The 25,847-nt window shown below is 47.5% G+C and overlaps 1 protein-coding gene and 1 non-coding gene across 2 annotated transcripts in view; both read left to right on the top strand.

Annotated features, from left to right (window-relative positions):
- Positions 1-25,847, top strand: part of Ror2 (receptor tyrosine kinase like orphan receptor 2) — a 186,036-nt gene that overhangs the window by 51,420 nt on the left and 108,769 nt on the right. The gene's annotated exons all lie outside the window — the stretch shown is intronic.
- On the top strand, positions 25,728-25,834 carry LOC118584974. The gene has a single exon (XR_004945130.1). It is a non-coding gene; the product is annotated as a U6 spliceosomal RNA (small nuclear RNA).

Below are 25,847 nucleotides of genomic sequence, written 5' to 3'. Positions count from 1 at the left end.
ACATTCCCCCCACCTCTTCCACTGTTTAATGTGGCATGTGGCCACCAGCTGTGAATGCGATCCTTTCTTGACAGTACCCATGAGCAACAGCGGCCGGCCATCAGATTCCAGACAGGGACAGTCACAGGGTGTCCTCTCGCAGGTTTGACCTGACCTGTGTAGCAGCCATGGAGGACTCCCAGCCTGTCACCCCCTCCTGTCCTGCCTTTTCTCTTTCCTCTGCTTTGCTTAGCCTTGGGAGTGAGGCCAGCTCTTGGCAGCTTGCTTAGGACCAAGTATTACTCCTCTCAGTGTCTCGGGGCCTCTGAGCCGTCTGCCAGTTCCCCTTTTACTGGTGAGGTAGGTGTTGGGGACCAGGCCCGACTTTCTGGTTTATTACAGTTTCTCTTCCAACCAAAGCGATCCTGTGATCATGGGGAGAGCCTTGCTGCTCAGAGTCACTGAACAAAGGAAAACGGACAGAGCTATACACATTAAAAATGTGGAAAGAACGCCACCAAACTGCCTGGGCTTGTCCCACTCTTCACCAGCGTGTTTTCTTTGGTGAAGGAAGGAGTCCGCTTCCTAAGCAGAACACACCCTGCTGTCCTGGGCCTTCCTGGGGCTCCTGGTTTCTCCCTAGTCATTTTGTTGGGTTTCCTCATCTCCTGATCACACAGGGACACATGGCTTGTTATGTCCTCTCTAAGGAGGTAAGCAGCATCCTTTCTGCCTCCCTTTCCTCCTTGCCAGCCTCACTTGCCTGCATGGGACAGAGACTTAAGTCAAGGAGCCCCAAGGGTGTCTCCATGAGGGGTGGAGATGCAGCCGTTGAACTTCATCGGAAAATGGCATCCAGGGTGACAGATGAATTCGTTTCTGCAGACCCACAATCACTTAGAAATGGAGCAGGTGGATGTTAAAAACGTGAAAAGCAGCTGGAGGCAGGAGAGGAGACCTTGAGGAGATCTGCAAGTGGAGACATGAGATCTCCAGGAAGTAGCACTGTGTCTCCATCAGAGACACAGAAATGTAGAGGCCCAACAATCCCAAGTGCCAACAAGATGTGTATGGAGGAGATTCTGCTGCAGAATAGTTGGGGATGTGCCCCGTCATACAGGGCTTCAGGACAGCGTATCCACATCTGGAACAGCAGAATTCCATCCAGGAAGGAGGCTTCAACCCAGCATGGAAGGGAGGGTGTGGGGAGCCCAAGGGTGATACAAGGGGTGGTATAGTCAGAGGTGTAGACGTCCTTGGACCTGGGAGAATGAGCTTGCCTGCCCAGGCCAGGTGGTCATCAGACTCCACCCACTAACCCACCCACCCACCCCAGGATAGGAGGGCAATGTTCATAGCTTTGTAGCGATTTGGGGGCAAAAAAAAAAGCAAATAGCCCAGATGTTCCCTGGCGGAATGATGGGGGAAAAACTGATTTTCTTACTGAGTGCAGTGTTGCATTCCATTTGGATAGATCTCTCCACACTCAGCATAGTGCATAACCAGCATCAACTTAATTACACAGAGGCCAAATCCAGGTGAAGCGATGTTGTGTGTTATCTCAGGTAACAGTGGTAGAGGATTGCTATTAATATAAAGTTAGAATTGGGGGCACCTTTGGAGAGAGGAGCAGAGGGCCTTCACCAGCTCTTGGGTCCATTCCCTCTGAAATATTATATACCAAATTAAAATAACCCCAAACCCGAGAAGCATGAGGATTCCCCAAACTTCAGAAAATGGACTGCTAAGGGCTTTTCTCTCTTCTCTCCAGTACAGACCCCCCACCCCCCCCCCCCCACTCCCCACCCCTGACTCAGGATAACAGCAGAGCCCTGTCCCTGGGGGTCTTGCTAGGCCTTTCTTCCTCTGTAGGTCTGCTGTAGCCAGGGACATTAAAAACTGCCTTCCTGGGGATTGTGAAAGGGTTTGAATTTCCTGACCATCCTGGATTAAAGGAACACAGGCAGTCTTTCCTCCCTGGGAGCTGCTGGAGTCAGTATTTAGAATTCCCAGGGCTCTTCCTGGGGCTTTTAAATGTTAAGTAATGGGTTCATGACCTGTGGTGAGAAGAAGGATGCCCGGCAGGTAAAGCTATCTATTGCTTTCATCTGTTTAATTTCTCTGCTTCAGGCAGCGCACCCAGAGCCCTGCAATTACACCCTTCCTCCCCCAGATGGGAAACCTAAGTTTTTTTTTTTTTAAAGAGAGAACCTTCTTTGCAGGATGGAGTTAGGTTTGTATTTCCATAGAAGCCACTGGCTCAGAAGCACTTCCTAACTGTCTTGCACAGCCTGGAGGGAAGGCCATGGGATGGGAAGGAGGCTTCCACCCAGCACCAGGGAGGCAGAGAGGGTAAGGTGGAGATCACAACAGAGCTGGAGTCTAGCTATTCTCCAGCTGTGTGGGGAGAAGAGTCCTTGTGAGTGCAGAGAGAACCTGCTGTTAGATCGTGGTACAAACAGAACCTACCGTGTAGAGAGTCTCAGAGCACACAGAAATAGGGACCAGCTGTGTAGACAGATGTGGATGATGGCTACCCTGGTCTTGTTTTGAACCACTTGAGGTTGGAAGGGGGGAGAAAGATATGAACACTTTCCTTGGGCACTGTCACACTTCCCAGCATTGGTAGGGGGTGGGGGACCCTCCCCAGTTCTAGTGATAATGGCTGTCCCCCCCTCACACTTTGTCCCCACCTCCGCCCCTGTCAGGTCCTCTCTCACCCAGGCATTTGGCCCTCTCATTGTGTCCTGTGTGACACCCCTGTGCAGTGGCCCAGGCCCAGGTGGCTGGAGACACAGGCTGCCCAGTGTGGGGGGGCGCTCTAGAGCCCACCTCCCCCCTTGTCTCTGCCACCTTACCCCATGAATCCCCATTGAGAAGGCAGGCTTTGTTCAAGGCAGGGTGCTGGAAGGATGGCCGTGTCCCCACCACCCACCTCCTCCTCCAGCTTTGCTGGAGCATCTTTGTTAACCTTTCTGACCCCTTTGTTCTCCTCCTCCCTTTGTTCTGGGAAGCCATAGGGAAGACTGCCGGGGGTGGGATGGGGTGAGGTGGGGGGCACAGACAAATGGGACCAAAGAAGCTGCAGAGCTTGCTCTTGGGAATTTTCTGCAGGAGGTGGGAGCAGGGCTGCTGGGAACGACTTGGTCTGCTTTCTGGGCTCCAAGTCTTGTTAGCTTGTTCTGTGAGAAGGCTTAGTTGAGCCTTCTCTGGCAACACAAAAACTACCCAGCCAAGGCAGTAAAACTGGCTCCCAACCCATTAATCACCTCTCAGCACGGGAAGCTGTAGCTCAATTTAGAAAATGTGAGTTAAAAGGGTCCGAAGTCTTTCCAAACTTTACCTAGTGCATGCAAATTTCCAGCTGATTAAGTCCTGACATTCACTTAAAGGGGAAAAAGAGGAAAAAAAGAAAAGCCCACATTTTGCCAGACTGGAAGTGGAAGTGTTCTGTTCCACGGCGGGAGCAGTCTTGGCTGGGACCGGCAGTGCCAGGGCTCCGCAGCTCAGGCTCCAGCCAAAAAGCCGAGAGAGGAACCAGTTCCTTAGATCTGCCAGATGCTGACAGATGAAGTCAGATGGAGGGGTGTGATTCAGGGAGGCCCGTCAGCAGTACCATGCAGACTGTCTTAAAAACTGGGATGCAGCTCAGTATGTAGCAGGCCTGGGCTCCAACTCCAGCACTGCAGATAACCGCCAAACTGTCTCAAAAAAATGCGTGTCGGACTCAGTGGTTAAGAACACCGACTGATCTGTCAGAGGACTGCGGTTTGGATCCCACCTGTAGTTCCACCTCAAGGTAGCTCAAGCCTTTCCTTTTGGCCTCTATGGTACCTGTGTGCACACGTGTGCACACATACACACACAATAAAATAATAATAACACAAAAGAAACAGGTGAGGAGAATAGAGGCCACAGAACACCGACTCTGACTCTAGAAGACCTGATTTTCCTTTTCCTTTATAGGAGGTGATCAAGGATGAATGGGTTGTTTGTAACCCGTCAGGGGTGGCAGGTAGGCAAACACCACAGCCTCTCCCAGTCCAGTCCTTCCTGGAGGAATCTAGTGGGTCACAACATCTGCCAGCCTACAGATGTTGGAAGCAGAGAACTAGCCAGAAAAAGAATCTATTTCAGAAAAAAAAAAAAAAAAAAAAAAAAGGAGGCAGGACCTTTGCCTGTAAGGGGCAGGACCATGGAGGGGTAAACCTTACTCAGTTTTGGGGCCTGATCCTGTAAGACCCGACACTTCTCGGGTTTGCTTTGCAGTGGATATCATGATGCCTGGTTTGTCTTATGGGAGGGATATAGAAGTTCTGGAAAGCACAGCTGCCCCCCACCTTGACTTCTGGCACAAGTGTGTGTATATGCTGGAAGTATTCAAGGTTTGTAGATTAAAGTAAGCTGGTATCATTACCTCTGCTAGGGAGGCAAGGTATGACTGGACAGGGCTGGGGGTGGAGGAGAGCATTACTCTCCACTCTTCCATAACTCCTGAGTCAGTCAGTCAGTCTCTCTCTCTCTCTCTCTCTCTCTCTCTCTCTCTCTCTCTCTCTCTCTCTCTCTCTCTCTCTGTGTGTGTGTGTGTGTGTGTGTGTGTGTAGTCTGTGTTAAAAAGATAAATATAACTTAGAAAAAGAAAGAAAAAACCTTAAAAGGGTGTTCCCTCTCTTTGCCCACCCCTTGCCAACAAACATTAGAAGGGTGCTGTCACCTGGGATCTGGGATGGACCCCTCTGGTGTTGTGGCCAGTGCGCAACTCATCTCCCTGCAAGTGCAGCCCAAGACCCTGCCTCCTGTCATCGCCGCCAGCATGCTCCTTGCCTGTCAGTCACTTTCCATGGCCTTCGGGGAAAGCAAAATGCAATTTCTCTCTGTGTGTGGTGTGGGTGTCTTCCTGGTGAGTGTGTGCATCTGTGTGTTGGAGGCCAGAGGTAAAAGCAGGGTGTGTTAGACCCAAAATTAACCTGTAAGTCCCACCTGCCCAAAGACCAGGTAACTTCTTGGGATGATGGGAGTTGTAGTTCTTGAACAATAACAACAAAGCTTCATGGGAAAGTATGGTGGTCGTATGGTTTTCCTTCAATAGTTCTGTAGGCCACTCAGCTAGACGTTCCAGAGTGTGTCCTGACCAAAGTCTATCTTGGTCAGTACTTGATATTTAAATAATACTTGCTTCAAATTTGGCCCCAAATGGTGGAATCATGTCATGCCCCCCCTCCCCCGCCGCCGCAAAAAAAAAAAAAAAAATCTCAGGATCAACAGGTATCTTCCTCAATTCCTCTCTACCTTTTTTTTTTTTTTTTTGGAGATGGGGGCTCTCATGGTATTTGGAGCTTACCCTTTCAGCTGGACTGACTGGCCAGTGAGTTGCAGGGACCCACCTGTCTCTGCCTCCCCAACACATGTATTACAAGTGCCCGCTGCCATACCTGGTCTTTCATGTGGGTGCTGAGGATCCAAACTTACGTCCTCATGCTTGTCTAAGGACCTTACCAACTGAGCCACCTCCTGTGCCCGGAAAAGTATGGTTATGAGTTTCCTGGAGGAGTCTGAGACTGTCGTTGGTGTTTAATTTCATCCATGGAGAGTGAAGGCCTTTCCTTCTGGACATGCCTCATAGACAAGGATGGATACTGAGGGTACAGTTTGGCATATGCTCTCCAGTGACTTGTTGGACACTTGGAGGCCAGCCAAGTGTGATAGGGGGCCTGCCTCTAGAACCCCAGACAGTGAACATATCTAGGTGTTGTCCAAGATACTCACATTTGATAGATAACAAGCTTGTCTGTCTATTTGGAAGATGTAGTAAGGTTGGTTGGTGTGGAGTTCTATAAGGAACTAAGTGAGAAATACTGGCCTCTGTCTGTGAGCTGCTCACCCTTGGAGAAGGCTGTGGATGGCCACCGAAGGGGGAGCAGTCATGAGACCTAAGAGACCTCATGTAGTATGGCCTTTGTGGTCTCTTGGGTAAGGTTCATTCATTCTTTCTCTTCCTTTCCCTGCCCAGGTGTGAATTTTGTGAATGCGTATCATTAAAGTGTTACTCTGGTATTTTTTCCCTAGCTATTAAAGGACTGATCAGGCTTTTGTTGGAGAAAGGCAGGGTTAGTACTAGGACCCTGTAGCATTCTGAACACTATGGAAGCCCTCTTAAAGCTCCAGGCTTAAGTAAATTATGGGTTCTCCACCCTTAGAGTTTCTTTGTTGGCCTCCTTTTGATGAGAAAATAATTGATTATCTTTGGGGTTCATAATCCCTGGAGGTATTTATAGCCTTTCCTCTGAGCTCAGGAGCAGTTTGCAAGTCCAATCTAATTGCACCCCTGTCAGTGCTGCCCCAAGGCAGGGGCAGGTCCTGAGGCTCCATGGGCCTTCCTCCTGGCTCCTGTAGCTCCAAACCTGAGAGACACAGAGGCTTGTCTAAGTCCATCAGCTGAAGAAGCAGGAGTCAGGCATATAGGAGGCATGCTTTGGCGACACTGTGGGTTTGGTTCCAGACCAGTACAGAGAAGTGAATATCCCAGTAAAGCCAGTCACACACAAGTGTCTGATTTCTCAGTGTAATATGAAAGGTATGTTGATACTACACTCGGGTCTGTTAAGAGTAAAATAGACTTATGTCTAAAAAATGAGCATACTGTAATTAAGTTCTTTATTGCTTTAAAAAAACGGCTGTGCTCATCTGAGCCAAGAAGAGCGAGTCATGTAGTCTTTGTTCTGGTGGGGCGTCTTGCCTCAGTGCCCATGGCTGCTGACTCAGCAGGGTGGTGGTTGCTGAAGGCTGGGTGGTGGTGGGAGTTTCTTAAAATAAGACAGTGTGCCACATCCTTGGACTCCTCGATTTATGAACTATTTCTCACATGTGGTGATGCTTGAGAATATTTTTACCACCAGAATATGGTGTTCTAGACAGGAGCCAGTCCTCAGATCTGCAATTGCTTGTCAGCTAAGTTCATGTAATGTTCTTTTGTGTGTTTGTGTGCATGTATATGTGTGGGGGGTACTCTTTTGTGTAATGAGGAGGTGGCCAGTGGGCAATTTTGGGGTCTTGTTCCTCAGGTACTGTCTACCTTTTCTTCTTTGAAATGACAAGATCTCATTAATGACCTGGAGCCTACCAGTTAGGTTAGGGGAGTCCCAGGAATCCCTCTGCTTCCTCCTCCCCAGTACTGGTATTACAACCACACCACCATATCTACCTTCCTAAAAGAATATTTTTTTAAATTTTATTTGCTGTGTGATGTCATTCTGTATGCTGTGGATGTGTGTTGCATTGATCGGTTGATAAATAAAATGCTGATTGGCCAGTAGCCAGGCAGGGAGTATAGGCAGGATAAGCAGACAAAGAGAATTCTGGGAAAAGGAAGGCTGAGTTGGGAGTTGCCAGCCAGACACAGAGGAAGAAAGATGACAAGGCAGAACTGAGAAAAGGTACCAAGCCATGTGGCTAAACATAGGTAAGAATTATGGGTTAATTTAAGTGTAAGAGCTAGTCAGTAATAAGCCTGAGCTAATAGCCCTACAGCTTGTAATTAATATAAGCTTCTGGGTGATTATTTTATAAGCAGGCCACAGGATTGCGGGGGGCCTGGTGGGACCCAAGAAACCTTTCAGCTACATTTACTTATTTGTTTGTTTGTTTGTTTATTTTCTGAGATGTTTCTCTGTGTAGTTTTGGTGCCTGTTTTGGATCTTGCTCTGTAGACCAGGCTGGCCTTGAACTCACAGAGATCCGCCTGGCTGGCGCTGTGCCACTACTGCCTGGCAAAAGAATATTTTTATTAATTTTTTTTTAAGACAGGGTCTCACTATGTAGGCCTTGAACTCACAGAGACCCATCTGCCTCTGCCTCCTGAGTGCTGGAAGTAAAGACATGAAATACCACACCTGGCTCCATGCCTGCCTTTAATGTGGCTTGTAGAAATTGAACTCAGGCCCTTAGGCTCATGCAGCAAGCACTTTACTGACCGAGACATGTCTCCAACCCCAAGTTTGTGTGATATTCTAAATCTTTTGTTGTCATTTCAACCACACCACAGCCTCTTCCCTCAGAATAGACTCCACATCAAATAGCCAGTTTCTTTGTTCGTTCACAACAAGCAGCCCCTCACCCGTGGTTCCCATTCCCTTCCTTCCTCTCTCCTTCCTGTCTGTAGTTACTCTTTCAGCAGGAGTCCTGACCTCCTCAAAGCCATCGTGAGGATTGGAGGAAACCTCTTCCAAACTCTTGTCAGTGCTGCTCCTGTACATCATGGTGTGCTTAGCACCAAGGATGATGAATCATTTCCAGAAGGGTTTCACTGTCCCCTGCCCAGGTCCCTCAGAAGAATCACCTTTGATGGCAGTTACAGTGCAGTACAGGATATGCCTTAATAAAGACAGAAACTTAGAATGACCTCATTTGTTACTTGTTTGGCCCATGGTTAGATGGGTCAGTCATGGTGGAAAGTCATGTTTGGTCCATGGTTAGAAGGTACAGTCATCATGGTGGACAAGTCATGTTTGGTCCACAGTTTGAAGGTACAGTCATCATGGTGGACAAGTCATGTTTGGTCCACAGTTTGAAGGTACAGTCATCATGGTGGACAAGTCATGTTTGGTCCACAGTTTGAAGGTACAGTCATCATGGTGGACAAGTCATGTTTGGTCCTCAGTTAGAAGGTACAGTCATCATGGTGGACAAGTCATGTTTGGTCCATGGTTAGATGGTACAGTCATCATGGTGGACAAGTCATGTTTGGTCCATGGTTAGAAGGTACAGTCATCATGGTGGACAAGTCATGTTTGGTCCATGGTTAGAAGGTACAGTCATCATGGTGGAAAAGTCATGTTTGGTCCACAGTTAGATGGTACAGTCATGGTGGACAAGTCATGTTTGGTCCACAGTTAGATGGTACAGTCATCATGGTGGACAAGTCATGTTTGGTCCACAGTTTGAAGGTACAGTCATCATGGTGGACAAGTCATGTTTGGTCCACAGTTTGAAGGTACAGTCATCATGGTGGACAAGTCATGTTTGGTCCACAGTTAGAAGGTACAGTCATCATGGTGGACAAGTCATGTTTGGTTCACAGTTAGATGGTACAGTCATGGTGGACAAGACATGTTTGGTCCTCAGTTAGAAGGTACAGTCATCATGGTGGACAAGTCATGTTTGGTCCACAGTTTGAAGGTACAGTCATCATGGTGGACAAGTCATGTTTGGTCCACAGTTAGAAGGTACAGTCATCATGGTGGACAAGTCATGTTTGGTCCATGGTTAGAAGGTACAGTCATCATGGTGGACAAGTCATGTTTGGTCCATGGTTAGAAGGTACAGTCATCATGGTGGACAAGTCATGGCTGTAAGAGTGTGAGGCATTGGCCTTACAATTAAGAAGCAGAGAGAGATGAATGTTTGATGTTCGGCTTTCTTTTTCATTTTCTTTCAATCTAGGAACCCAGTCCATGGGAGAGCACTGCCCAGATTCAGGGTGGGTCTTCCCTCCTCAATGAACTTAACCTAGATAATGCCCTCATAGACATGCTCAGAGATTTGTGTCTTCAGTAATTCTAAGTCCTGTCAATGTCATAATCAGAATTAACCATCACAAACTCCTTGGTTCAGGGACTGCTGAATGACTATGGTGTTAAAGGCCATGAAACAGTAACCTCACCATACATGTCCACCAGAGCGCTCAGTGCTAGCTATGTTGTCAGTGATCAGTCATACTTTGGAAGGAAATTTACCCCCTTTTTTCCCCTGGAGCAGTAGATCTTGACAGTGAGCCTGGAATATTTAGTAAACCACCATGTGCTGTCACCTGGCCTTGTTTCCTCTTATAGAACACAGCTACAGTGGATTTAATGTGATTCTCAAGGGCTGCTTTGGTCCATCACTGCGCTTTGAAGCTTAAAAACCAGATTTCTCTCTAGCTATGAAATCCCAGATGGCTTCTTCTTCCAATGTAGAACTGTTTCATCAACACTGAGAAGTGTGACTTGACCTAGCTGGCTTTATTAGTGACACAGCTTGGTGTCCTGGATGACTATTTCAGATTCTACTCACTGCTTCATGTTGTATCTTTTATGGTAAGAGACAGCTGCTTTCCTTGAACCTCAACAGCCAGTCTTTGTCATCTGTAGCTTCCTCACCTCCCAAGTTGGTTGTCTGTGGTGGGAGAGGAAGTTAGGTCATTGTGGGTGTGCCGTGGGAGGGGATACTGGGACCACAGCCCCCTCTGGGTCTTTGTTTTGTTTTGTTTTTGTCTTTGGGTCCTGGCTGCTGTACAGTGAGTACCTTTGCACCTCACGTGTTTGGTAATGATGTGATTCCTCATCCTGTACTTGAATGAAATAACTGAGCCAATTGCCTGTGCACCGGAGCCTGAAACTGTGACCCCCAAAACTATGTCTCCTTTTAAGTTAGTGGATCTCAGGCATGTGTCCAGTGGTAAAAAGGTCGCCAGCATACTGGCCAAATCCTTTCGCTACAATAGTCCTGCTCTGAAGCAGGGTTTCATTTTTTGATCTAATAGTGGGGATGAAGGGATTTCTCTCTTCCTTGAGTGAGTTCAACTGTAATGAGGGCTTGGGGCCTTCCCTGGGCAGAAGGCTTTCTCAGCTGCCTTCCAGGCGTCAGCTATCACTGTTCCATGCCACAACTTGATTTTCAACAGGCAGGGACAGAATTACAGACAGTAAGTCTTTGTCAAACCAAATCCACACACCCCTTCCAACAGCTCTGACAAGACCACCAGACACGCTCCACTGGAGCCCCTCCTCCTTTTCAAATTTCTCCCTCAAGAAAGAAAGGAGAGTTAATTTGTCAGGGGTAATTTACAGCTTGAATTTTCAGGGGAGGACACAGCTTCCCTGAAGGCACTTCTCTGTGGAACTGGCTCTGGACCTCTGATTCAGCTGCTCAGCAGTGGGTGGATTACAGGCTGTCACTTCAGCCCCTGATGTTGCCGGGCCAGGCACAGTGTGCTCCTGTGAAGAAGGATGTGCATCTACCCTGGGTTACACACCTCCCCTACCTATGTCTGAGGTCCCCGCCGAGCAGACCCTGTCCCCCTTAACTCTCCATTGTGACATTTGCAGTGCTTCCCAGAGAGAGCTAGCTCTCTGTGGTTGACAGAGGGGTGTTCCCCAGGTAGAGAGATGAGGGATGGTGATGAGCTGAAGAACAGGAGGTGCTCTACAGACTGCTGATGGACCCCGATCCAGCTTACTAATACCTCCTAGTGTCTCCTTGAGGCTTCCCTTTGGAGAAGGAACTAGGGGCACTGGGAATCAGAGTTTGCCTCTGACCCTTCACTGAAATGCCAAGGGGTCTTCTGTGACAGACAATGCTAACTCGACACAGGAGTTATACATGTGTTTACATGAGAGTCCACAGCTAGAGAGTGTCCCACAGACCTTGGACTCAATTTAGTTGGAAAATCTCTTCTTACACAGACTTTTTCAAAGCAAATGGCAAGAGCAAACCAACCTAATCAGGTGTAAATGAGTAAATAATGAAAGGAACTTCGAAACTCCCCTAGGGAAGCGTTCTGTTACCTCCTGCTGTGTAACAACACTACTCTCTTATTTAAGGATGTTTTTAAAAACAGCAGAGTGTGTGTGTGTGTGTGTGTGTGTGTGTGTGTGTGTGTGTGTGTGTGCTTGTGGAAGGTGTGCACATGTGCAAGTGTGCAGGCCAGAGGTGATGTCAAATGTAACTCTGTCACTGTCTACCTTATTTTTTAATTAAATATTTTTAGATGTATTTATTTTATGCGCATGGCTGTTTTGCTTGCATGTAGGTGTATGCACCATGTGCACGCCTGATATTCATGGAGGTCAGAAGAGGGTGTCAGATCCTCTGGAACTGGTGTTACAGATGGTTGTGAGCCACCATGTGGGTGCTGGGAATTGAACCCAGGTCCTCTTCAAAGAACAAGTGCTCTTAACCACCAAACCATCTCCCAGCCCTCCATACACTATTTTTAAAGACAGTATTTCACGGAACTCATAGCTCGCTGATTGGCTAGATTTGCTGACCTTTGAGCTTTAGGGATTCCCATGTCTTTCCCACTTCCAACTCCGGGCTGACTCACCCATACCACCATGGCTGTGGGTGTCAGGGATCTGAACTCAGGGCCTCTTGTTAGCACATCACACTTCACTCACTGAGCCGTCTCCCCAGTCCTGAAAGTGATGATGCCATATAGTTGTGGGTTGGTGGCTTCTGGCTTGATGTTTGGCAGGGTGCTGCTGTGCTGGGGGACCTGTAGGTCTGACTTGTCTGGGCCAGCTGACGGTGAACTAGGGGGTAGGCTCCCTTCACCCAAGAACTCCAAGGTAGGCTCTTGACAGGGTTTGGCTTCTTCATAGTTTGGCAGCCAGGTTCCAGGAAGGATTCTCCCAAGAATGTTTTTAAAATAGCGAGTGGAATCTGGGCAGTTAGACTCCATTCTGAACTGTCAAGGGCCACTTCCTTTCCACACTGTGGCTCACAGCAATCCCAGGGCTTGCTGTGATTCATGGGAAAATTGCTCCTGACCAAGATGAGCCAGAGTCGCCTTGCAGAAGAACATGTAAATGTGAAAGCCGAAGCAGCTTTCTCTGGAAAGCAGTGTGTCAGATGGGAAGGTCAAAGTTGAATATCAAATCACTCTGAAATAGGTATTTACACTTTCATGTTATAGAATGTGAACACACACAGACTCTGGGTCTGTGAGTGGGCTCATTCATTATTTAAACAACTTTCAGCGGGTTCCTTTTGTGTGGCCTTGTGACCAGTAAGTGATAAGATGAGGTAGATGGATAAAAAGAGGGTTCAAGATGAGCAATGGTTTAGATGGAGAAAGACAGAGTGAGATTTTTGAATATGTAGTGTGTACAAATGTATATATGATATCTATGGCATTTATAATATATATGTACCTTGTTTAATGTTTATGCATATATATGTAATATATCTAGTTTCATCTATTTGTGTGAATATATACATACATACATACATACATACATACATACATACATACATACATATGTTTTCATCTTCTTTACACATGATGGAGACTAGTGTGTTCGCAGAGCAAGTGTTACTGTTCCAAGGAAAAACATCAGGGAAGAGATGTCAGTGAGAGCCAATGGAGATGGCATAGGATAGCTCACCCCAAGCTGTTCTTTCTGAGCTCCAAAGATGTCAAAATAGGCAAAGCCAGCTTTGGCCAGCAGAGGCCTGCAATGTGGATACTGACGCTTGCCTGGAGGGGCTGTTTTCAAGAGTCAGGAGGTGTTGGTTGACCCCTAGGAAGAGGCTGTTACAATATCTAGTCCATTTGTATTTGGCAAAATTAAAGAAAACATTCTATTTATACTATATTTATGAGTCTGAAGTTTCATATCTAATTTATCTTTTATCATAACAAAGGAAAATTATAACTATCTAGTCTTCAACTACATCAAAGACCCCAGAAGGATATAATATTACCTAAGTAAACAGGAGTGCATTGTAACCAACTTCCAAAAATCTGGAATGACCGAGACAGCTGGCTGCCTGGACAGTCATCCAAAGTTCCTCTGTAACGTTGGGGCATCCATCTTCAGCCTATAGGACTAGAGTCTCTCAGTGGCTTCTCTCTGCGTCCTGTAGAATGTCTGGCAGTCTCCTCTGCGAAGCAGGAACCTGAAGGACCATTTCTGGTTCCCTGTTCATGCATGTGTTTTTGTAACTTCAGGAGATTGATTTCGGGTGTCTTCCTGGATCCTCTCCATCATATCAGGCAGTATCTCCCACTGAACCTGGAGCTCACCTACTATTTTGGCTACTGTGCCTGGCCAGCTTGCTCTAGGGATTCTGTCTCTGCCTCTCAGGAGCTGAGATAACAGGCAGGGTGCTCTCTAGCTTTTACACGGGTGCTGGTGGATCTCAGCCATGTTCCTCATGCTTCTATGATGAGCACTTCCTGTCTGAGCCATCTCTCCAGCCCCACAATGCCTGGCTTTAAAAAGGTTAATTTGAGGGCCTGAAGAGATGGCTCAGTGGTTAAGGACACTGGCTGCTCTTCCAGAGGACCCAGGATCAATTCCTAGCACCCACATGGCAGCTCACAACAGTCTGTAACTCCAGTTCCAGGGATCCGATGCTCTCCTCTGGCACCAGGAGGGCATGTGGCACATGCATGTGTATGAGGCAAATGCTCAGACATGTAAAATAAAAGCAAATATACCTTTAAAAAAAGGTTAATTTGATTTTATAAAGTTTCGGTAGCCCTGATGCATCCAGTGGTTCCAGCTCCAGGGCAGTGTTGTTCTGTGGAAAGCCACTCTGTAAACAGACAGCAGGCAAGTGTGTGTGTGAATGGAAGAGCAGATGTTTACTCTCTTGCCCATCCACCAGAAAGCATTTCTGCTGTGGCATCACTTGTAACTAAGGGCACTGGAGTGTTTGACTCGGGTAAAGTGGGACAAGGCTGTTTCTTCTGTGTGTGCCAGTACATTTGGATGGCCAGTGTCCTAGGGGCAGCAACTGGAAGGAAACATCTGTTGTGGCTCAGTTTGGGAGGAGGTAGGGTCTGGTTAGAGAGCACTGGCAACTTGGGTCACAGGTGACAGGGGAGCTAATGCCAGGGTCTCATATTTTGAAAGTGTAATTTCAGGGGAAAAAAAAGAAACAAAGAAAGAAAGGAAGGAAAGAAAAAGAAAATGTAATGTCATCTTGCTCTTATCCAGTTTCTTTTGAGAATAGGTCCCACTTTGCAGCCCAGGCTGGGCTAGAACTCACTCTGTAACCCAGGCTAGCCTCCAACTCATGGCAATCTTGCCTCAGCCTCCTGAGTGCTGCAATTGCATTGTGAGCTATCATGCCAGTCTCCTTGTTCAGTCTTAAGGAGTGGGAAGGATTCATCTGTAGAAAGTTGATTTCTTTCTTGCTTAAATGACAACATTTACGTAATTACCTTGGTTACACGATGCCCCTTCAAAAACTGAATGATGAGCTGGGCAGTGGTGGTGCACACCTTTAATCCCAGCTCTCAGGAGACAGAGGCAGGAGAATCTGTGAGTTCGAGGCCAGCTTGGTCTACAAAGCTAGTTCCCAGGACAGCCAGAGCTGTTACACAGAGAAACTTTGTCTAAAAAGAAAAAGAAGGAGGAGGAGGAGGAGGGGGGAGGAGGAGGGGGAGGAGGAGGAGGAGGAGGAGGAGGAGGAGGAGGAGGAGGAGGAGGAGAACAAGAACAACAACAACAACAACAACAACAACAACAACAGTCACCTAGGACTCAGGAGCCTGAGGCAGGTGTGTTAGCCAGGAGAATCTTTGAAGGGTTCTTAGCCTTATTAATAAAAGTATTTAGTGGACTCAGGTGGAGGTTGGAAAGACTATTTTTATTAGAGTTTAAGAGAAAAATCATGATGCAGATTAGGTGAAAACTGGGCAGCCCCTAGGAAGAGATGGGGAAGAAGTTGTGCCTTTTAAGTTAGGCATGGGATAGAAATAGAGACTTATTAAGAAAGGGAAAAGCACTCTCCAGAGCAGACGTGGGCAAGCGAGCCTAGGAGCGTTCAGAAGCATCCACAGTGGTATCTGAATGTGCTTAGCTCATTGGCTACTGCCTGGGGAGGATGGGCTGCCAATCCTCTGCAGACATGTGCACATGATGCTCTTTTCTTCTTAAAGAGATGTACTTTTATTTTTAAATGTATATCAGTGATTCTTTGCATATAGGTATATGCACCACATACCTGTACCCAATACCCAAAGAAGCCAGAAGAAAACATCAGATCTCCGGGAACTGGAGCTAGAGGTGGTTGTGAGCCACCCTGTGAATGCTGGTAACTAAACTCTGGTTCTCCAGAGGAGAAGCAAATCCTCTTAACCTGAGTCTGCCTCCAGCCCCTCACGTGTTAATCTGCCTTATCATTTCTTGGTCCTTCCCCTGTCACAGGAGGACAGGAATTGAAGGCCAGCCTGGGCTGCACAGCAACACCCTGTCAGGGAGAAGATGAAATGACTCCTTTTCTTTCCTCATGTGACTTCCACAAATATTTATTGGCTGATAATTGTTTATTTATAGGGCACAGTGTGTGCTTTCATTTATGCATGCTTTAGAGGAAGATCCTGCCACCTAATTATCACCAGGTTGATGACATTCACCTGCAGTGCGAGTGAGTGTGTGTGTGTGTGTGTGTGTGTGTGTGTGTGTGTGTGTGTGTGTTGTGTGGTGGGAACACAAGAATCCACTAAACCACACATCTTTAACTGTGATAAACATGCAGAACTGAAATGTATTTCTTAGTCCAAGACTTCAGTTAACATCTTCCCTGTCCTTACCCCTTGCTCCAGCCTGCCCCTGGCCTCTGGCATCTACCTTCCTACCCTTTGTCTCTAAAGAGTAGGAAACTGTTATCTAATTTGGCTTCCCATGGTTGTGACAAAATGCCTGTGGTCATTTATACAGAGAGAAAGCTGAGCTGGGGAGACAGTGAGGTGGATGACGTGCTTGCTATATACGACCTGAGTCTGGATTTCCAGAAGCCATGTAAATGCTGGGCAGGCATGGTAGCTGCCTTTAATTCTAATGCCCTGAACAAGCCAGCTAGCTCATGTGGGTGAGCCCCAGGTTCGTCTGAGAGACTGACCCTGCCTCAGTGAATACTGTGGAGAGAGACTGAAGAAGACTGGATGTCAGCCTCACCTTGGATCTCCACACTCATGCACATATGTGCCCATGCACCTGCAAACATACTCATGCCCACACATGTGAATACACATGCATAGATGTGTACACACATTAAAATGGGAGGGAAAGGGTTTATTGTATCCCATCCTTCTACAGTCTCACTCAGTGGTCTGTTGCCTTTGGCTCTGGGGCCTGTAATGAGTCAGAACTCATGGGAGCTTCTAGTGGAGATAGGCTTACCTCATGGCTGTTGGGAAGCTAAGAAGAAAAAGACAATCTCCCCCACACCCCCAGTAATACCCGAGGCTCAGGACCAACCCTTTATCACAGGGAGCAGTTACCCTAACCATACCACAAAAGCATGTCTTTTTTTTTTTTTTCAGTTAAATTGGGCAAAAATGTAAAAATGAGTTTTGCCATTGTATCTTTTGATTTCTTGAGTCCCTAGTTGGGGACTTGGGACACCTCCTACAGGTAGCAAGTTTGTGATCTGCCAGCCCATGGCTTAAGGACAGGGGTGGGAGGGAGGTTTCACGTTTTTTTCTCCCTTCATCCTGTGAAAGGGCTCAGGAGATCACTCTTACAGTGGTCCTGTTATCTCTGTGAGGAATCACTGTGTCTGAAATTCACACTGAGAAAGGTTTTAGCCTTAGCTTTGCTCGATGGAGATTCTGCATACTACAGAAAATTCTGTGGAAGTGTTGGCTGTTGGGAAGAATATTTTGCAAGGAGCTGTACACTTCCCACCAAGGGGGACTCCCATGGCCTTGAACTTAACTACATTTACAAAGCTTGTAGGTTAAGTCACTGTTGAAGAATTTTATCTTCATGACCCTCCCCACTTCCCCTATGGAGCAGACAGGGGGAAGACAGATTGGGGTGCGGAACAGCAGCATAAATAAAACATATGGCCCGTGAGGATGCTCCAGATGTGATTTATCTGGTCCTTTCTTTGTCTTTTAAGTAAGTTGTCTGAAATGAGCATGGCCTGAAGACATTCCATCCTCATCAGTGTCTTGGCAAGCCCCCAGGGATGTGGGGAATGGTTCACAGGACTTCTGCTTGGAGGGGGAAGCTAGACCTGAGACTGTCTTGGCAAGGTGGCTAGCTTGCCACAGGCGTCTGATTCATGTGATTTTCACAGTCGAGGCCAAGTCCCTTCACACACTTTGATCTATGGCAACGTTTTCCTGCAAACTTTGGCGGGGGGATTTATAACATAAGGCGTAATTGAGAATGTAGCTCTTAAATACAGGACTAGACTTCCTGCCTCTCCTCTGTGTGCACTGACACTTGTCCTATTTCTCCGCCCATCTCTAGAGGCCTGATGTCCATGGCTATGTTCCCAGCGTCCTGGGGATGGGAGCATTAGAGACAGACACATAGTGGGCTCATGGGCTGGGAGATGAAGCTACACGAAGAAGCTGCCCAAATGCCTATGGTTTCTACTCTATCAGAAGCACTACCACCGAGCTACACCTCCAGCCGCCAGTGCCTTCTCCATGGGAAAAACCAGATGTATGCTGGCTAAAAGCCAGTCAGAACCAAGAGGTTTATTTTATTTTATTTTTTCAGGGCAAAGTGTCCCATAACCTAGATAATCCAAGCATGCAACTACATGTTGTGGAAAGGGCCATTGATTTCATATGACCAGGACAAGAGCCTCCTATACTCAAGGGGACCTGGGTACCCAGTCCCCAAACTCTACTGCTATGGTTTGGGTTAGGAATTTCTCTAAATTCCCACGTGTTGAAGGTTCCTAGCATGTGGTGCTGTTGAGAAGTGGTGGGAACCTTGAAGAGGCAGCTTCCGGTGGGAGGAAGTTCTGTCATTGCAGAGGTGTCCGTGAGGGCTATCGCAGCTCCAGACTCTGCTTGTCTCCTTCTACTTCCTGGCTGCCATGGGGTGAAGAATTCTTCCATACCATGTGCTCTCCCCATTCTGTGCTGTGCTATGTTTCTTCAGCCCCAGGTAACATCACAGCTCACTTCCACTGAGGCTGAGGGTCAGGCTGAGAGGCAGTGTCTGTGTGTGCTCTGCCAAGGTATTGGGAGCTCACGGCTGCTAGCCTCCACCCTCTCCTCATTCCCCTCTTTGGCCACTTTGTTTCCTTGTCTGCTCCCCTCCCCTTTTATTTTCTAGTTTTGCCGTTGTCTGGATTTGTTCTCCTTCACTTCCAGTTACAACATCTCCAAACTGGTCTTTTAAAGCGATGAGCGTTTTATTACAATATACTAATTAAACACAGTAATGGGTTTCATTATGTTTCACATTATGTGTATGTCATATTTTGATGATATTCAGTGTCCGCTACTCTCTCTTGTTCCTCTTTCATTCCTATCGATCCCCTTTCTACTTTAAGGTCGTGTGTGTGTGTGTGTGTGTGTGTGTGTGTGTGTGTGTGTGTCTGTCTGTCTGTCTGTCTGTCTCTCTGGAGGGTGGGAGGGCACACGATGCAATTCATTTCATTAGAATTGCTCACGGTAGTATGGGTGAAGTGTTTCCCACAAGAGCAGGGGCACCTGCCTGTGGTTACACCACTGAAGAAAACGTCTTTCCCTCCCCTACCAATTGTAAACTGCCTACAGATCCTGAGGGATGGGTAGGGTCTTGTGAGTCCCTCTCCCCTATTTTGACAGAATCTTCCCAGATAACCCAGGGTAGCTCTTCCTGTATAACCCAGGCTAGCTGTTATAATCCTCCTGCCTCCTCCTTGTCCATGCTGGGGTTTCAGATTTCATTCCACCATACCTGTTTCTTTTCATTCCTAAGACACCTGGCTTTTTTACTTTTTGTCTTTGGTTCTGGGCTTGAACCTAGAACATCACTCATTCTAGGCAAGCACCCTGCCACTGACCTTGTAGTCACTGCTGTCTTTGTGCTTCGGTGTAATACTTCACATGCCATTTAATTTAGTGTTTAGAATACACATTGAGTTGTGCCAGAACTACAGGCAATCTTTAATTTCCCTTTCCCCTGCAGAGATACTCCGTGCCCATTAGCCAACGTCCACTGTCCCCACCTCCACCACCCACCCTCGCCATCTGCCATTGACCCTCTGTCCCCTTGGATTTGCATGATCTTGACATTTCACCTGAGTGGTCTTTTGTGATTGGCTTCCAGCATGATGGTTCGGGGTTTATCCATGTTGGAGCATGTGCTCCACACTCATTCCACTTTGTGACTGAATCGTATTCCATTTCTTTGATATGGCTCATTCTAGTCACTTGCCATTGTGTGGACACTTGAATTGTTCCCACATCGTGGCCCTTAGAGCAATGTGTCTGTGAATGTCTGTGTGCAGGTTTTTACATGGGAAGACTGCCAGGCTGCTCCCACAGTGCCTGCCATACTTTAAAATCTGACGGTCAGCGTCAGCGTGTGAGGGTTCCAGTAGGTTTCATCTTCTTAGCCCACTTCCCTGCCTCTCTCTCTCCCTCCGTCGTCTCTCCCTCCCTCTCGCCTCTCTCTCTTTCATTCTTTTCCCTCCTTCTCTTTCCTCCCTTCTTCCCACTTTTTCATGTATGTGTGTGTATGTGTACATGTATATGTGTGCATGTGTGTACATGTATATGTGTGTGTACATGTATATGTGTGCATGTGTGTACATGTATATGTGTGCATGTGTGTGTACATGTATATGTGTGTACATGTGTGTGTGTGTACATGTATATGTGTGCATGTGTGTGTACATGTATATGTGTGCATGTGTGTGTGCATGTATATGTGTGTGTGCATGTGTGTGTGTGTACATGTAGCAGCCAAAGGGTCATCCTCAGTTTACCTTTCCTTACACTCAGTCATTTTTAGTAGAATCATCTGCTTTTATTTTGTTTGCTGTTTCCTGTGATAAAATCCCCAAAACAAAAGCAACTTCTGAGAGGATGGGTTTGTTTGGCTCACGGTCAAGGTGCAGCCCATCACAGCAATGCCGTCAGGGCAGCAGAACCCTGCAGGCGCTGAAGAACCAGCTTCCCTTCATGGTCTAGAACAGAGCCATGGATTAGTGCACGCTGGTGCTCAGCTGGCCTTCTCTATTAACACAGTCCAGAACCCAAAGCCAGGGAACAGTGCTGCCCACAGACATGTCCATCGGCCACCTAATCTGGACAGTCCCCTAACTGTCCCCTCACTGAGCACCCCTTGTTTCTGTGTTGTTTCAGGTGACAGTTAAGACTAACTAACCCGTCCCAGGGTTAGTTAGTAGTTCAGAATTGTGATTCATGGGTGGCTACCAGCAGCGAACATCTTTGTGAGTGCCTCTTGACCATTGGTGCATTATAGGAGGAAGAAATTACTATGTAGATCCTTTTGCTGTATTTGATCAAGTTGTCTTCAACAACAGAAATTCACATCTGGCCCTTTGGAGGCTGCGAGCTTATGTACCCTTCGTAAGGCCAGGCCCGTCTTTCTGTGTCCTCATGAAAGCAGCAAACTCCCCACTTGGTCTTGTAGTTAAGTCCATGTCAGGGCCCCACCCACGTGACTTCAGGGTCAACCCAATCGATTCCCATGCTGCACCATTAGATACCATTATGGTAATTAGAGAGTCAACATGAATTTAGGGGGAAATGCAAACACAGTCCATTGCAGTGTGCTCTGTGTGTGTGTGTGTGTGTGTGTGTGTGTGTGTGAGAGAGAGAGAGAGAGAGAGAGAGAGAGAGAGAGAGAGAGAGAGAGAGAGAGAGGATACTTATATAAGTGCATGTGTATGTGTGAAGCCAAAGGAAACTTTTTTCTTTCTTTCTTTCTTCTTCTTCTTCTTTCTTTCTTTCTTTCTTTCTTTCTTTCTTCCTTCCTTCCTTCCTTCCTTCCTTCCTTCCTTCCTTCCTTCCTTCTTTCTTTCTTTCTTTCTTTCTTTTCTTTCTTGTAGGCAGTGTGTCTCACTGACCTGGCACTTTCTAAGCAGGGACTGATTGCAGTGAGGCCCTGGAACCAGCCTTTCTCCACTTTCCCAGTGCTAGAATTACAAACATATGCCACCACACACCACACCTGTTTTGTTTTGTTTTTAATGAGGGTTTCGGGACTCCACCTCAGGTCTGCTGACCAAGCTGTCTCCCCTCTGTACGTTCTATCACATGCCTGTTCCTGGATAGAGCGACTTCTCCTTCCCGGGAAGCTTTGTTCCTACACCTGGGTTTCAGCAAGTGTCTTTTCATCTGTCCAGAGAGCAGGGGGCAGCTCTGGTTGCCAGCTTCTTTCACATATAGGAATCACCTAGTGTTGTAGAAGGTGCCCATGACCAGCCCATCTGTCCTCGGGGCCCCGCAGCCTCTGCCTCATGTGAGAAGCAATGGGCTCTCAGAGAGTGAAAGCCTCTTTGAGCTGGTCAGCATTTCTTTTCTCTCTTTCTGCCAACCTAGAAGCCAGGCCCTTCAGGCCTGTCCTGTTTTTTGGTTTTGTTTTTGTTTTTTTCCCAAGCCTAATTTAGACCACTCCAACTGGAGTCTCTAATTGCCTTTATGAGTCTGTACTCTTCCCAGAATGACCCCATGAACCCTCTGGAGCAGTACCTTGGCCTTGGCCTTGTGATCTGCATATATTCTTTTTTTTTTTTTTTTTTGAGCTGAGGATTGAACCCAGGGCCTTGCACTTGCTAGGCAAGTGCTCTACCACTGAGCTAAATCCCCAACCCCTGTGATCTGCATATATACTTATGTCCCACAGGAAATGCTTGAGGGAGACCTTACATGGTTTTCCTAATACTGATCACTCCAGGTTGAGGTGTGCTCCCTTTAAGTGACTCCAACACCCATCCATTCCTGTTCACTGGAAAGACTTCTCAAGATCTTCCATCTAGAATCTAAGACTCCAGAAAATACTCAAGCCTTCCAAGTGTATGCAGGGGACAGATTCCTGAGCAGAGCTGAGACCCTGCCCAGAACCTTTGCAATGGCGTTACCCTTCCTGCAGGGACCTCCCAAATTCCCAGGGATGACCGCCAAGACCTTGCGCTCCTCTGGATCCAGGCTGCTTGGCTTCCTTCTCAGAGGCCACTCCCTGGAAGGGAGGACTTTCTTGCTTTCCTGGAGTCCTGTGTGACACTTGGCATTATGTGTGATGTTGCTGGGGGAGGGGCGAGGCGACAGGGAGTAGGGCTCAGTTCTGACTCCTGATCCTGTGTCCTGCTGGATTGAATCCTTCTGTGTAACTCTTGCTTGTCTGGAAGGATGGCGAGTCGGATCACATCTGTAATTAGGATTCCCTGTGACATATGGACACCCCGAGAGCTAAGCGTTTTTTGTATGAGTTCTTTGCATGAATGAGTGTGATTTTTTTTCTCCCTTGTTTTCAATCAGGACTGCTTCTGTGTATGGAATCCATGCACCCTTAAGTATCAGTGGGTCCTCGATGTTAGCCTGGGTCTTCAGTCTAGAACCCAGGCAGGGCCCTTCCCAATCCACACCAGAATGTTTGATTCTGTAGGTATAGAGTAGAGCTGAGGCTCTGATCCCCCAGAGACCTCACAGGGGCTGCAGCTGTTTATATGTCTGGAGAGCTCCTGCTATGCTGATAAGTATGGCACATGCCTACCTGTCGATGTTGTGTGCGTGCCTTCCTGTGAATGCACGTGTGCGTTGTGAATGTGTGCCTGTAGTCTTTGGCATTACCCAGGTAAGTCAATGATCAGCACCTCTCTCCTGGTTATTCCCCAGTGTGGGACAAGGAGCTCAGGTTGGTGGCTTCAGGAACACAGGTCTGGGTCCTGCCAGGTGGACTATGGTCTTCGTTCTCAGGTGCTTCAATCTAGAGAGCAGGTTCTGCCTGGCCTTCGTTTCTTCTTCCCAGGGTAGGACCAGGATCTGATTCTGGGTGGGAACCAGCCTGCATTATTTGCTGGGCTGGGCGGCTTCACGCAGGCTCCCTCCAAAATCCAGAGGAGGATCTGTGGGTGAAGTTTCCACCCTCCCCCGCTCCATCACGTTAACCCCCTTATTTTCTCCTGTTCATTTCAACAGGATTTATGCTTGATTAAGTTACCCTCTTTTATCATAATTAAAGAAAAATGTGGTGGGAGAGCAGTGAGGACTGTGTTCAATGAAAACCAGATTGTTGAACCTGCAGGGAAACAAGGCCGCCCTGTTGCTCCTAGCCCCGCCCCGGGCGCCTCCTCCACTGGGCACAGAGAGGAGGCAAGTTAAGCTCTCAAAGGGGAAATCTTTCCCTGCCTGCCTTCCCAGAAAGGGGCAGGAGACAGTGGCACTGCCCAGGCGTGTCTTCCCTTGACCTGCATCCTCCTGGAGGATGGTCAGGTCAACCGCTACTCAGGGAATGACTGCAGGCCTCGTGGAAAATATGCTTAGGCTTTTGGAGGGAGGGAGGGAGGGAGGGAGGGAGGGAGAGAGAGAGAGAGAGAGAGAGAGAGAGAGAGAGAGAGAGAGAGAAGAAAAAAGAGCATGTTTAGCATGTTTAAAGCTTGGCAAGGGCCTGAGATGAGAGGGCACCTGGTTCCAGGCTCTCCTGCATGTCCCAGGGCGAAAAGATTACGTCATGGACATGGAAGAATGGCTAGAAATATAAATAGAGACAGTTCATTAAGAAAGAGACATGGCTCAGTGGTTAAGAGCAAATCTTGATCTTTGATCTTTCAGAGGACCTGAGTTCAAGTCCCAGCACCCACATCAGGTGGCTCACAACCACCTGTAACTCCAGCTCCAGGGAGCTCTGACATCCTGGCAAGTGTTTTCATATGCACATACCCGCGGACAGACACATGCACACACCTGCAGACAGATAAATGCACACACCCATAGACAGACTCATGCACACTCTCATAGACAGACACATGTACACACCCATAGACACACACACACACACACACACACACACACACACGCACACACACATGCACACACCCACAGACAGACACATGCACACACCTGCAGACAGATAAATGCACACACCCATAGACAGACTCATGCACACTCTCATAGACAGACACATGTACACACTCATAGACACACACACACACGCACACACACACATGCACACACCCACAGACAGACACATGCACACACCTGCAGACAGATAAATGCACACACCCATAGACAGACTCATGCACACTCTCATAGACAGACACATGTACACACTCATAGACACACACACACACATACACACACACACGCACACACACACATGCACACACCCACAGACAGACACATGCACACACCTGCAGACAGATAAATGCACACACCCATAGACAGACTCATGCACACTCTCATAGACAGACACATGTACACACCCATAGACACACACACACACACACACACGCACACACACATGCACACACCCACAGACAGACACATGCACACACCTGCAGACAGATAAATGCACACACCCATAGACAGACTCATGCACACTCTCATAGACAGACACATGTACACACCCATAGACACACACACACACACACACACACACACGCACACACACATGCACACACCCACAGACAGACACATGTACACACCTGCAGACAGATAAATGCACACACCCATAGACAGACTCATGCACACTCTCATAGACAGACACATGTACACACCCATAGACACACACACACACACATGCACACACCCACAGACAGACACATGCACACACCCACAGACAGACACATGCACACACCTGCAGACAGATAAATGCACACACCCACAGACAGACTCATGCACACTCTCATAGACAGACACATGTACACACCCATACACACACACACACACACACACACACACACACACATGCACACACCCACAGACAGACACATGCACACACCTAGACAGGCACATGCACATAATTTAAAATAATAAGAATAAACTAAAAAATTGAAAGGGAAAGATCTTCCCAGATTAGAAGGGACAGTGAGCTAAGGAAAGAGTCCCCCAAAGCCCTGGGCCATGAGGTATATAGCTCTTTATAGGACTTTTTCATAGTACCTGTTTTTCAGGGCTGTGCATGCTCTGTTGGTTAGATGAAGCCCAGATAGGGAAAGGGTTCCCATCTTTCCCTGCCAGCTTCTTGCGCATGTTAATCATGACGTTCAGCCTGTAGTCACTATTCTCCTGCCACACTTTCTAGGACAGACTGGGACTTAAAAATTGCTAGGTGCTCGCTTCGGCAGCACATAGACTAAAATTGGAACGATACAGAGAAGATTAGCATGGCCCCTGTGCAAGGATGACATGCAAATTTGTGAAGCGTTCCATATTTTAAAAAATAAAAATA

This window comes from Onychomys torridus, chromosome 5 (genome assembly GCF_903995425.1).
Source record: "Onychomys torridus chromosome 5, mOncTor1.1, whole genome shotgun sequence".
In the NCBI taxonomy this organism is placed as follows: Eukaryota; Metazoa; Chordata; class Mammalia; order Rodentia; family Cricetidae; genus Onychomys; species Onychomys torridus.
Note: the sequence above shows the minus strand (reverse complement) of the source record. Positions and strands in the feature narration are given on the sequence as shown.